The 12600-nt window shown below is 46.2% G+C and overlaps 1 long non-coding RNA gene across 4 annotated transcripts; it reads right to left on the bottom strand.

Moving 5' to 3' along the window:
* Positions 1 to 5210: 5210 nt before the first annotated feature.
* LOC120095117 (uncharacterized) lies at positions 5211 to 11169 on the bottom strand. 4 transcript variants are annotated; one of them, XR_010055375.1, is made up of 6 exons: positions 11088 to 11169; positions 9429 to 9553; positions 8244 to 8362; positions 7572 to 7752; positions 6961 to 7076; positions 5211 to 6660 (listed from the first exon to the last, which is right to left on the bottom strand). It is a non-coding gene; the product is annotated as an uncharacterized LOC120095117 (long non-coding RNA). The 4 variants fall into 4 exon arrangements; XR_010055374.1 differs by having other exon boundaries at positions 6961 to 7816; positions 11088 to 11167; XR_010055373.1 differs by having other exon boundaries at positions 7572 to 8362; positions 11088 to 11167.
* Between the last annotated feature and the right edge of the window lie 1431 nt (positions 11170 to 12600).

Consider the following 12600-nt stretch of genomic DNA (forward strand, 5'->3'; position numbering starts at 1 on the left):
ACAGCATTCTGTGGAAGGATCAGTGGCGATGATTTACAGAGCCCCCAAGTCTAGAACCAGATACTCTGAATTCAAATCCTGTGCCATGGCTTCCAGCGGAGTGATTTTCAAAAAGTTACTGAACACTTTGTCCTGTTTCTCCCCCTTGGGAGGCAGAAAGGCAGCTAGTAAGTAGCCCAGAACTTTTATTAGAAAGATGTGAATTAATACTCAGTAAAGATGCCTAGCTGAAGCCAGCGTGCCCACAGAGGCCATTCTTGCTATGAAAGCAATCTCTCTCCACACAGACAATCTTGAACTTTCACACAGAGCACTCTGTGATCCTTTGAGTATGGAAAAAAAGAAATGAACAGAAAAGGATATGACTGATCTTTTAGGGATGGTGGAGGAGAATGTTTATTGTAGATAAAAGGGAGAGCATAGCCAGGGGCAGGGACATCTGGGAGACCCAGAGTGGACAGACCCTGGTCATGTAAGGAGAGGAGTGAGGGGGAGGAGGGAGAGCAGGTGCAGCAGCCAAGAGGACATGAGGTAAAAATGTGGACTAGTAAGTAAAATGGCTGGATTATGTTAGGAAGAGCGTCTAGGGGAAGGGCAGCCCAGGACAGGAGAGTTTAGGGTAGAGGGTGGGGTACACCAGCCACACCCAGGAGCAGGTAGAGACTTAGGTCCACTTTGATGTGGTAAGTAGGCACCTTTGTCCAGGGTTTAAGACTTAACAGGATTCTTCCAGCTTTGTGAATAGCTTAAAATATTTTAAATAAAGTCATGGACAGTGTCTGATCCAGCAATTTGGATGTGAACTTTTGAGCTGCACACAGCCCAATCTGCCAAGGAAACCCAGAAACTGTGATGTTCTCTTAACCTGGGATGATGTTCTCCTCACCACAGAAAAGGACCAGAAAGCACATCCCTGGAGCACTGGCTGGTTGTTCGATGTTCTCTGAGGTTCCCATTATCGACAATTCTGCGTGACTTCTTCCAAAACCTCATTTACACAAACAATCCCTCTCAGCAGTGAGAACGCTGTTGGCAAAGCCCACCCGTAGCCACAATGTTTGGGAGCATGGAAATCTTGACAACATCCGTATGCAAGCACTCACAATGATCCTCCCAATGCTGTTCTGACGGAGGGGAACAGGCTGTCTGCAGCAAGCTAGTTGTGAACTGATATAATTCCAGGTAGGCAACAGCGGGAGGTGCCAGGTGATTTTGCTGTGTAGCAGAGCAGACAAAACCAGCTAGAGACAGCCAGCAGGCTTAGGGAACATCGGTAGGGAGGGGCTGCTTGGTAGTGTGGAGATTCAGGTTTGCCTCTGTGCTGGGGTGGTGCTGGCCTGGAGCATTCTCAGTCAGTGTGCTCTACTCAACTGAGCATGAGGATATCGGTAAGTTAGTAGTAAGCTTCGCGTAATGTGTGCTACACCATCGTCAAAAGCAATGGTGCGTGCGGGTTAGATAATCTACACCCAAAATGTTTGGACTGTCAGGCACTTTGCTTTCAGGTTTGGGGTCTTTGCATACGCATGATGCATTTGAGGCATGAGACTCAGGCCAAAATGCAAAACTCATTCCTGCCTCATATGCACTTCATTTGACATAAATTGAGGCAATTGCATATTTTTTTTTAATAATTTTATCCCCAGATAAATCTCAGTGGAGGAATTTTGCACTGGGTGGCACCCTATTGCCATTCCGAAGGGTTTACACTTCCAAATTAGAGACACTCGATTTGTAATTAAAAGAGAGCCACAGTGGGTTTCTCTGTCCCTCTCACTACAAATTTGGAATACAAAGACTTATCCCAGTCTGAATGGGAAGCTTGCCCAGGTTTAACTGGTGCCCAGCGGATGGGTTTAGTTATCCGGGGCAGGGGCTTGCTATTCAGCATGACCCTGGGGCTGCATTGAGCTAGAATGAGCCTCTGGAATATTAGGGGGGAAATTCTGAGGCATTTGATGACATAGGTGAATGTCTAGGCTATTATGGGGTGTGAAATAAGCTAGTTTCAAAAACAACAGACATTTCAGGAGGCCACTCACATGAGGGACTCAGAATTGTCAAGTCCACAGGCACAGAAGGCAGAACGGAAGCTACCAGAGCTGGGAACAGGGTGGAGCAGGGATTTGATGTTTAATAAATCAGAGTTTCAGTTGTGCAAGATGAGAAACTTCTGCACATAGGTGATGGTGGTGGTTATGTGACCGTGTGACTGTGACCTTCCCAAAACATCACCACCAACTGGAGAGCCAGTATTCAAACACAAGAGCCTACAGGGGACAGTTCACACTAAAACCATACAGAAGAATTACTGTGTGCTCATTAAAAATAAAAAGCATAGTTTAAAAAAAAAAAAAAACGCCTGGAGGCTGGAGAGGTAGTAGAGTGGTTAGAGCACTTGCTGCTTCTCCAGGAGATCCAACATAGGTTCATGTTGAATGACACAACATGTCTGTAACTCCAGCTTCGGGAGACCCAATGGCCTTTTCTAGCTTCTGCAGGAAACCCCCCACCCCCACGTGGCATCCATTCATATAGTCACACGCATGTGTGTAAACAAAAATAAATCCTTAAGGGAACAAAGAGATGCCTACGTGGTTAAGAGCACTGGCTACTTGTAGAGAGTCTGGGTTCGATTTCCAGCACCCACGTGACCGCTCAGCGACATCTGTAACTCTAGTTCCGAGTGAGCTGACATTCTCTTCAGTCTCTTCAGGCCCTGCCCTCACATGGTACACGTGCATGCTGGCAAAACTCCCATATGCATAAAAGTAACTAAATAAATATTTTTTGGGGGGAAAATCCTTTAAAGAGAAAAGAAGCTTGGGTACCTCCATATCGACGCTAGTCACTACATTTCCCAAGACATTTCTAGCATGTTTCCCCCCTCACCTACAGTGCCCTCCCAGAGGCACCTGTTGAGAATCGGCTGTGTCCTCCTGCCTGTCAAAACGCAAATCCTACTCTCACAAAAAAAAACGTTTGCCAAGAGGTTGTCAGACAACCGACTGCATGTAATTGAGCTTCTGAAAGAACATGCCCTCGGGTGAGTTTCAAAGAAATGCTACAAATTAAGATAATAGATGATTATGTAAAACATGAGTCAAAACTGTCAGAAGACCACAGTCTCAGAAACTGTGAGCTTGGCACACGGATCTACGCGGCCCCACGGCTGCCCACTGAGGTCGTGTCCTCTGTCATTTTAACTAGACGTTTGGCTGCCTTTAGAGGCTGCCATAGTTTATATTTCATTGCGTGGTAAGCCAGCGTTTGTACAAAAACTCGTGAGATGTCTTCCTGAGCTGACAGGAAAACCCACAAGCAGACGGAGGGGCTGGAGACAACCATGCCACAGGAGGAGTGTGCTTTTTGACCAGTGAGACTGGGGACTTCCGTGGAGGGATCCTGAGTGTCTCTGAATGGAATGTCACGTTTACTTATTAACCAGGACTCTGCCACCCACCTCTGCCATGCATACTAACCAGAATGGCTCCAACCATTTCCCCTCTGCCCTCTTTGGGGACTCTTTCTGGACATTAGAGCCCACATGGCCAAGAAAACCCCAGCAAGTCTCAACCTCTGGAAAATCCCCAGATGATGGCTTGCAAGAACTGACAAACTGCTCCTCTTTTCCTCCTGAGAGAGATAAAATGCTCTCCGGGACGCCTTTGGAATTCACAGGGAATTTTGAGCCTAGTTGCCCACTGTACCGTTCTGTGCAACAATGCGTGTTCTGTCAGCTTCCTACTTCTGCTCCTTATGATGACCACCTTCCATACAGACTACAGCTTGGTCTCCACTCCTGTTTCTGCATGCTAAGGCCGTGACCTCAAGAAATGCACATCAAAAGCTGCCTCTTCCTCCCTTGCCTTGGTTTCTTTCTCTGGTTCCTACTAAACATGACTGAGCAAAGGGTCAGTCAGCTCTCTCTAATGAAGAGCCTGCTTTCACAGCCTGTGCCTTCTCTTCAGGAAACTCCACCTGTCCTGAAGGCAGCCCATCCTGGCCAAGATGCCGTAAAGCTCTCTTTTCCAGAGCAGTGTACTGCTTTCATCAGGGGCTGGGATTTTGGCTTTCTCAACTTGTCCTGGCCAGCTATATCCAGTTTCTGCACCTCCAGGATCTCTAAAGAGAATCCCTGGAGGACCTTCTGCTAGGTTGGGTGGGTAAGCAACTGCCCCAGAAGTTCCAGCGACCCTGACTGGGTGACTGTGGCCCAGTGTGCTGTGCAGCTTCCTGGTCCCCACCACTCGCCTGGTGACCAGGGGGTTAGTGTAGGCATTGACCCTAGTTATCTGCGTTCCTTGATCTTGGTCTGGTCCTTTGGCCTTTGACCCCACTGTCTGCTGCTCCCAAGCATTGTCCTGTTCTTTCTGTTGAGGTCACCACTGTGTTCCTGTCCTGCTGGACCGAGCCGACTGTCAACAGCACAGCAAACAAGGGAGAGGAAGGGGTAGGGAGGAGGGGGAGTGGTTCCATTGGCTCAGCTGAGTGGTTAGAAAGAAAGGTTGCTTTTCTTTGTTTCTTCTTGAAGCAAATAACTTGTTTAACTTGGATTGATTGGCCATTTGACCTGGGCTCCCAGGGGCCCCCAGGGCAGCCTGATAGAGTCAGTAAATAGATGAGGAGAGTATAGGTTCAAGGACTTCTTTCTTCTGCTTCAGATCTGCCACAAAGAAAGAGGAACCGCAGCTGCCCTTCCCCCTCCCCCCCTTAAACATTCTGTTTTGAAAACACATTCTTAGCATTTCGCTTAGAAAACAACAAATCCTTCTCTAAGGTCTCCATCCAAGCCTTAGGGCTTCAAAGCGAAGGTCTGTGAGCTCTCAGTGTTGGTACACCAACAACTCAGATTTCTGGCTTTAAAAAAAAAAAATCAAAGAATAAAACCTGCCTATACCAAAGGTAAATTGGAAGCATTAGAGGATGGGCCCTGGGTGACATCGGCCACAAAGGTTAAGTGCGCCCCTACATGAGTCACAAACAGGGATCAAAGTCAATGAATGGAGCCCTGAAAGAAGTGTGGACTTGGCAAGAAAACTAGCGAAAGGAAACAGTTGCAAAGTGCAGCGACTGTTAGTTTAAAATGAATGTATTAGAAATGTCTGCTGAGTTTAGACAAATGCTGTCGGACTTACTGCTTGCCTTCCTACCTTTTACACTCTTTCTTTTTAGTAATGAAAATGAAAACATCTAACAACTCTGAGTTTATACCAATTCATACTTTAAAATTTTTATTTATTAATGTGTGGGTCACAATGACAACTGGCAGAGTCGTTTCTACTGTGTGTGATGCAGGAATTGAACTCAGATCCCCAGGCTTAGCAGCAAGCTCCTTTACCCACTGAGCCATCTCGCTGGCTCCCTGACTGGTTTGTTTGCTTGTTTGACAAAGCAAATAAAGTAATATGATGCAGAAGCTTGACCTGTCTCTGAGCTTTCTAACGCCTCCTGCCTCAGTGCTATGCACATGTAATTCCTCACCAGGATCTATGTTTTTCAATTCATCTTCACACTTTACATTTTCCGACAAGTAATTTGATGACATTAATTAAAAGCCTTAAAAGTGTTTGCTCCTAGGGGTTGGGGATTTAGCTCAGTGGTAGAGCGCTTACCTAGCAAGTGCAAGGCCCTAGGTTCGGTCCTCAGCTCCGGGGAAAAAAAGAAAAAAAAAGTGTTTGCTCCTGTGCCCCAGAAATTTACAATTTTATAAGTCTATACCAAACAATTATTTTACATTTGACTTATATTACTCTTAAAATTCCCAGTTCTGATCACAGTTAAGCAAACCTGGAGGTTGGATGAAGAAAGAAAGGAAGGAAGGAAGGAAGGAAGGAAGGAAGGAAGGAAGGAAGGAGGGAAGGAAGGAAGGAAGAGAGAAAGAGAGAAAGACAGACAGACAGACAGACAGAAAGAAAGAAAGGGAAAGGAAAGGAAAGGAAAGGAAAGGAAAGGAAAGGAAAGGAAAGGAAGCATGGTTGTTCCTAGGTATAGAGAAGGAGAAAGTTTATTACAGACATGTGGGAGAGCACAGCCAGGGGCAGGGACATCTGGGTCGTGTGGGTGGACATGACCCTGAGCCATGTGGGGAGAGAAGGGAGAGGGAACCAAGTGCAGCAGCAGCCGGGAGGCCCAAAAGTACAAAGACAGCAGATAACCAACATGTCTGGATTATAGGGGAAGAGCAGCCTAGACCACTGGACTGGGGAAGTTTAGGGTACGGATGGAGTATGTCAGCCAGGAGGACCCTATAGTAGGTAGGGACTGAGGGAAGCCAGGAGAACCTGGTGACCATGTCTTCTTTGATGTATTAAATAAACTCCTCAGCCATTTGTCCCAGGTTTGAAACCTAACATCCGTGACTTCCATTAGTAGAATTAGGCTTGAACACATATGACGGCATATACTGTCACTCAGTGACATCCAGCTTTCAAAACTGCCATGAAAATTATAATGTTTGATTTTAACAAAAAGAAAGAAAGAAACAGGCTGGAGAGATGACTCAGCAGTTTAGAGCACTGACTGCTCTTCCAGAGGTCCTGAGTTCAATTCCCGGCAACCTCATAGTGGCTCATAACCATCCATAATGAGATCCAATGCCGCCTTCTGATGCGTCTGATGACAGCTACCATGTACTCACATACATACAATAAATAAATCCTTTAAGAAGAAAAAAAGAAAGAAAATCACATATTATATGATTTCAAGTATGAGACGTTTACTCTCACGGGTGCTTCTATACCCATATGATCTCAATATAGCTATATGTGGTATATCTATGAATACTCACAGGGAAGGGACAGGAGGCCTGGGAACTTGCACATATTCCCAAATTGACAATTAGTACTAAAGAAGAGAAGATTGTTTTTTTGTGCCTGGAGCCTGCTCATTGGCTGGCTGGGGGCACCTGATCTGGTAGCATTTCACTGACACCCACACCTGTGCACTCTCGCAGCTTACCCGAACACAGGATCCGCAGACCTGTCAGGAACAGAAAGCAGACTGCCCAAGGCTTGCCAAGCCTGGGACCCAAAAGACGCAGGATAAGAGGCTCCACTCCAGCAGTTATGTTTTCTCTGGAATGATTTTTACCATATAAATACGTACCACATGTTTGAATGTAAATCAATTAACAAATTATTTTGTGCATTTACCTCTTATATTATCCAGTAAATCTATTATTGTTGTTTACAATTAAAAAGCCATATCCAACTATAAAACTTGTATAAAATATGAAGTGATTGTTAAAATGCTTTCCCATGTAAACTACTTCCTTGGAACAGCCCGGACTTTACAAGCAGAACAATGTAAGCATGGTTTCAAGCTGTTGGGACTTCCAGAAAGTTCCAGAATTAGCTCGTTGCCCGGTGTCTTAGCTCCTACTTCTGTGACTCTTAGATCAGGATGAGCACAAAACCTTCCAGGAACTTGTCATGATGCCCAATTAAAAAGCTCACTTTCGGCATTCACTCAATAAGTCATGCTAATCAGGGCTTGCTGTGTTTGGGATTCAAAAGAATGTTAATCCCCAGAAAGGCAAGCTCCTCACTCCTCCTTGTGTGCCCGCCTACCTTGGGCATCTCCTCCATAGCATCCATCACAATTATCCTCTGTGCCTTTCTTCTTCTTTTTCTCTTTCCAGACAGAGTCGCGCACAGTAGCTTAGGCTGTGCTTCAGCCCTCCTGAGTGCTAGCATGTCAGGCTCGCCCGGCTCACGGCGCGTGTGAGTTCTTGCTCATAGCCTGTCTCCTCTGATAGACAAGGACAGCGTTGGTAATGCTGCTTCTACTTTTAGTCCACACATCGTGGTCACACCTATTTTTGAGGAACTGTCATGAGCATTTGTCGTTTCTCTCTTAGGACCCTTCAGACTTTTTTAGTTCTTCTAAAATATACCGTAAACAGTTACAGACCACGGTGACCTCACTGTCCTGAGAAGTAGAACTAATTTCGTGTGCTAATTTTATTTTGGTTCCCATCATAGACTCCAGCTCCACCCACACCCCGCAAATGGCAGAATTGTGTCTTCTTTGTCACTGGTGCCCCATGATGTATACACACCTCATTTTCCTTGTCCTCCTCTACCAATGGATGGCTGGGCTCATTCTGTATCTTGCAGGGCACAGTGCATGTGCTGCAATGAGCTTGGGAGTGTGTGCTTCTCTTTGACCACATAGTATTTGTTTAATTCCTACCAGTGCAGATAGATCTTTGATATAATAGGATTGATTTCGTGTACTACCTTGTCTGTGGCACTAGCAGAGTATCGGATGCTGACAACATCTCAGCCCCATAACACCTTGGACACTTTAGAGTTGACCTGACACTTGACAGCATTCTATCTCAAGTAGTCATTGATATCTAGAGACATAAGAACACAGGCAAAGCAATGCTTAAATCTCAACTGCTGAGGGCCAGGGGTTGGTATCCCACCTTGTCTTCTTCCCCGTCCTCTATGTGGAGCATGCTCTGTGTGTTTTCTCAGTGACCACAGCAAGACTGAACCCCCTCATCGATGTGATCCTCATGGGCTCCCCATCCTCGTAATCTTACATTTCTACCTATCTCACCTTGGCTTGATAAGTGACACACCACATACCCCGCCTGAGCCCTCATTTCTTGTCTCCAGCCTCCCTGCCTTGGGGTGAGCCAAGCTGAATCATTTGGCTGACTGTAGGGCTGAGACATTTATGGAAAGGGAGGGATGATTGAATCCACTCTCACCATGACTGATCATGGGAGCAATGTGTTGTAAAGTCCTTTCTGGCCTATAATGTGACATTATTGGTCTAAACCAGCCTAGGAGAGCAATCAGTAAAGGGAAATTCAAGGGTGAACTTGTTTTCCTCAGCTCAGCAAACAATACAATGCTGTTTGCGAGTTACACGCACAGCTGAACGAAGCCTCCGGCAGCCCAGACCTTCACCCTATGGCCAAATTCTTCCACTCATGGAAGTTTTCATTTCACCCAGGAAGAGAGCCAGGGTTCAAAAGGATTGATACCAGTGGTTCTCAACCTATGGGTCATGACCTTTGGGGGGAGTCACATATCAGATATCCTGCATATCAGATGTTCATGTTACAATTTATTTTGGTAGCAAAGTTGCAGTTATGAAGTAGCAATGAAAGAATCATGTGGTTGTGGGGATCATCATAACCTGAGGAACTGTATTAAAGGGTCACGGCGTTAGGAAGGTTGAGAACCACTGTTATGTGTTTAGGAATATGTGGGGAGAGGGAGGGGGGACAACCATTAATGCAATTATAAGTCATGAATCTGAAAGAGCACAAGGGGAGGTGGGGAGGTATGGGAGGGTGTGGTGGTTTGAGTATGCCTAGCCCAGGGACTGGCACCATTAGTAGTGTGGCCCTGTTGGAGTGGGTATGCCACTGTGGGTGTGGCCTTTAAGACCCTCATCCTAGCTACCTGGAAGCCAGTCTTCTCCTAGCAGCCTTCAAATGAAGATGTAGAACTCTCAGCTCCTCCTGCACCATGCCTGCCTGGATGCTGCCATGTTCCTGCCTTGATGGTAATGGACTGAACCTGTGAACCTGTAAACCAATTAAATATTGTTCTTATAAGAGTTGCCCTTGGTCATAGAATCTTTTCACAGCAGTAAAGCCGTGACTAAGACAGAGGGTTTGAAAAGAGGAAAGAGGAGGGAAAATGATAAAATTATGATTTTTCAAAAAATTATTTTAAAAACGAGTTCAGCCTTTATAGTGCCTTTTCAGACCCCCCCACTTCTGACCCCCCCCAAAAAAGGTTACGACTAAAAAGTAAAATTGAGGTAGAACCACATAACCCGTGTTTGATTCGTCACTAGGAAAATATCCTGGGCTTCACCCTTTAGAAGCCTCCCAGATGTTCTGGATGGTCCTTTCAACATCTGTGAACAGCTGGAGAGATTGCCTGGGCTGGGATCAGTTCTTCATGGCCTAATGTAAACAGCCACCAGGGGACACTGATTAATCTCTCAAGAATTGAAAATAATTAATGTAAAAATAATCGTTTACCCACATATGCCCCCATCTGTACAGTCATTTAAAGGGAGGTAGAAGAAGGCAGCCATGACATTGAACCCAGAATCGCCAATACTGCCTTGCTGACTGGAACAGTTGAGAGTCATTCTGAGAAGATCTTCCTGCTTAAAATGTCTCAGTTCCCTGTAAATCTGAGAGAGATTCCACCCCAAAAGCAACCCCTCCCACCCCCAGTTCGTGAGTTGAGGAACAATCTGCTTGTGGTCCTACGGTGTTCAAGAGCAGGAATATATATTCCTAAAGACTATGTAAGGGTCTGCGGGCAAAAGAAAGGGCCCCGTACTGTATTCCATATTCCTATCAGCACAACTCAGGCCAGTGTCTGCCACCAAGAGATGAGTAAAGAAAATGGGGCATGAGCAGAAGTCCATTGTCACAAAATGCCTGAGGCTGAACATGTTTGAAGAAAGGAGGTCTGTTTAGCTCAGTTTTAGAAAGCGCAAGATCAGACAGCACCATGTGTTTGACTTCTGAAAGACTCCTCGGGTGTGTTAGAGCAGGGTGGAAGAGGTGGAACCATGCCTGTGCCAGAGAGAGGGTTCCAGAGAAACTAGGAGCCAGCAGCCCCGGGGAGCCACGCCCACTGTCTTTATAACCCGTTTTTAAGTGAATTAACGAGACAGGAAGGATGTGCGGACCTCATGTAAACTCACCGGAAAGCCCTCTCTGGCTTTTTAGAGAGAAAGGTAAAGGTTGTGTGCTAGGAAGACATAATTATTCCTCGTGAATCCCTGGCGAATCTGCAGGAGAGGGCAGCATGTGGAGATCGCCAACAGCTCCCTGACTGAACTGCGGGGAGCTGATCCAGGTCTAAAGTGCCCCGTCCCTTAAGGGGAAAATGAAGATGGTGACGATGGTTAAAATGACCCTTTGCCAGGCAATGCCAAAACTCCACATCAGACATTATTGTTTCTCTTTTCATTAAAACCTAAAACAAAACGAAACAAAAAACCCCACATTTTGGATTTCAATTCGGATGTCTCAAACCTTTGGAACATTAAACTCATTGGTAACGGAGCTGCAGATGCTCCCAGGGTCCCACCTGATCAGCATCATAAATCCAAGTAAGGTGGGAAGAGCCGAACCTCAGGCAGTATTTGCGGTTTTCGGAGCAATCTGCGTGCGTGCGTGCGTGCGTGCGTGCGTGCGTGCGTGCGTGCGTGCGTGCGTGCGTGCGTGGTCGCAGAGAAGCCACGATGATATTTTAGAAGCAGAAACAGGGACATGACACTCTTTGGATTAAGACGTCGTAACAGCTGGGGCTGGAGAGATGGCTCAGCAGTCTAGAGCTCGTGCTGCTCCTACGGAGGACTGGGTTTGATTCCCAGCGCCCACAAGGGAGCAGCAAACAATCCTAACAGCAATGCAAAGGGATCCATCACCCTCTTCTGACTCCACAGGCACCAGACATGGATGTTCACGAAGGCAAAACATTCGTAAGCATAAAGCTAAGCAAGCCGTTTTTAAAAAAATTAAAAACCTTCTCTACCACTTCCCTTTGTGCTTTGAGTCAAACCTGAACTTTACACTTAAGTTGCTCTTCCCGCAATGACTCATCTCTGGCCATGTTTCCGTTTTTTTCTATAGATAGCCTAGACTGACTTCAAAGGCATGATCCACCTGCCTCAGCCTCCCAGTGCTGGAAGTGGAGATTGTGGTGGCTTAAATGAGATTTGCCCCTTAGTTTCAGCCATTGAACACTTGGTCCTTAGTTGATATTTGGAAGGAAGGTGTGGCCTTGCTGAGCATATCACTGGAGGCAGGCAGATTTCAAAGGCTTGGTCTATCCCTAGTTTGCTGATTCATATTCTCTCTCTCTCTCTCTCTCTCTCTCTCTCTCTCTCTCTCTCTCTCTCTCTCTCGTGTGTGTGTGTGTGTGTGTGTGTGTGTGTGTGTGTGTGTGTGTGTGTGTGGTGTTGCTTCAGCCCTCATTCCCACCTACTCCCAACCCTAAAGGACCCTTCTCCTTCTGAAAGCCAAACAGTTGCATAAGTTGCTTCTGGCCATGGTTTTATCACAGCATTAGAAAGTAACCAATACATAGGCTGACACCACTACACTTGATCAATTGTGTCCTTTTGACCTCCAAGCAGATGAAGTCTTTTTCTGCGTCTGGGATTTTTTTCAGTTCTTCTGAGCTCTCTCTGTTGGGAAGAATACTGTTTCCTCCTTTCCTGACCAGGCCGTGTAAGGCAGACCCCTCACCACCTGTGGTATTTCCTCAAATGAGCAGTGGGGTCATGACGTCTCTAGATTTGCTTATATCCTTTGCCATCCACAATAGTCTGCATTCTACAAGCCTCCTCTGTGTGTTGGGCTGCAGTTTGATGCATGTGAGAAAGACCTGGGGCTGAGCTGTACTTACCAACCGTACCCGTGTGCAGAAAACACAAGGCCAGGCCAACCACTGGCTCCATTCCTCCTTTGTCAAGTGACTCCTTTCATCCTGAGACATCCCCGAGGCTCTCTCTATAAGAGATAATTTATATAAAATAGTTGGCGGATCAATGCCCTGCCCCTCCAGCGACTGACAGGTTCGAGTGCACTAAGTTGAG

This window comes from Rattus norvegicus, chromosome 10 (assembly GCF_036323735.1).
Source record: "Rattus norvegicus strain BN/NHsdMcwi chromosome 10, GRCr8, whole genome shotgun sequence".
In the NCBI taxonomy this organism is placed as follows: Eukaryota; Metazoa; Chordata; class Mammalia; order Rodentia; family Muridae; genus Rattus; species Rattus norvegicus.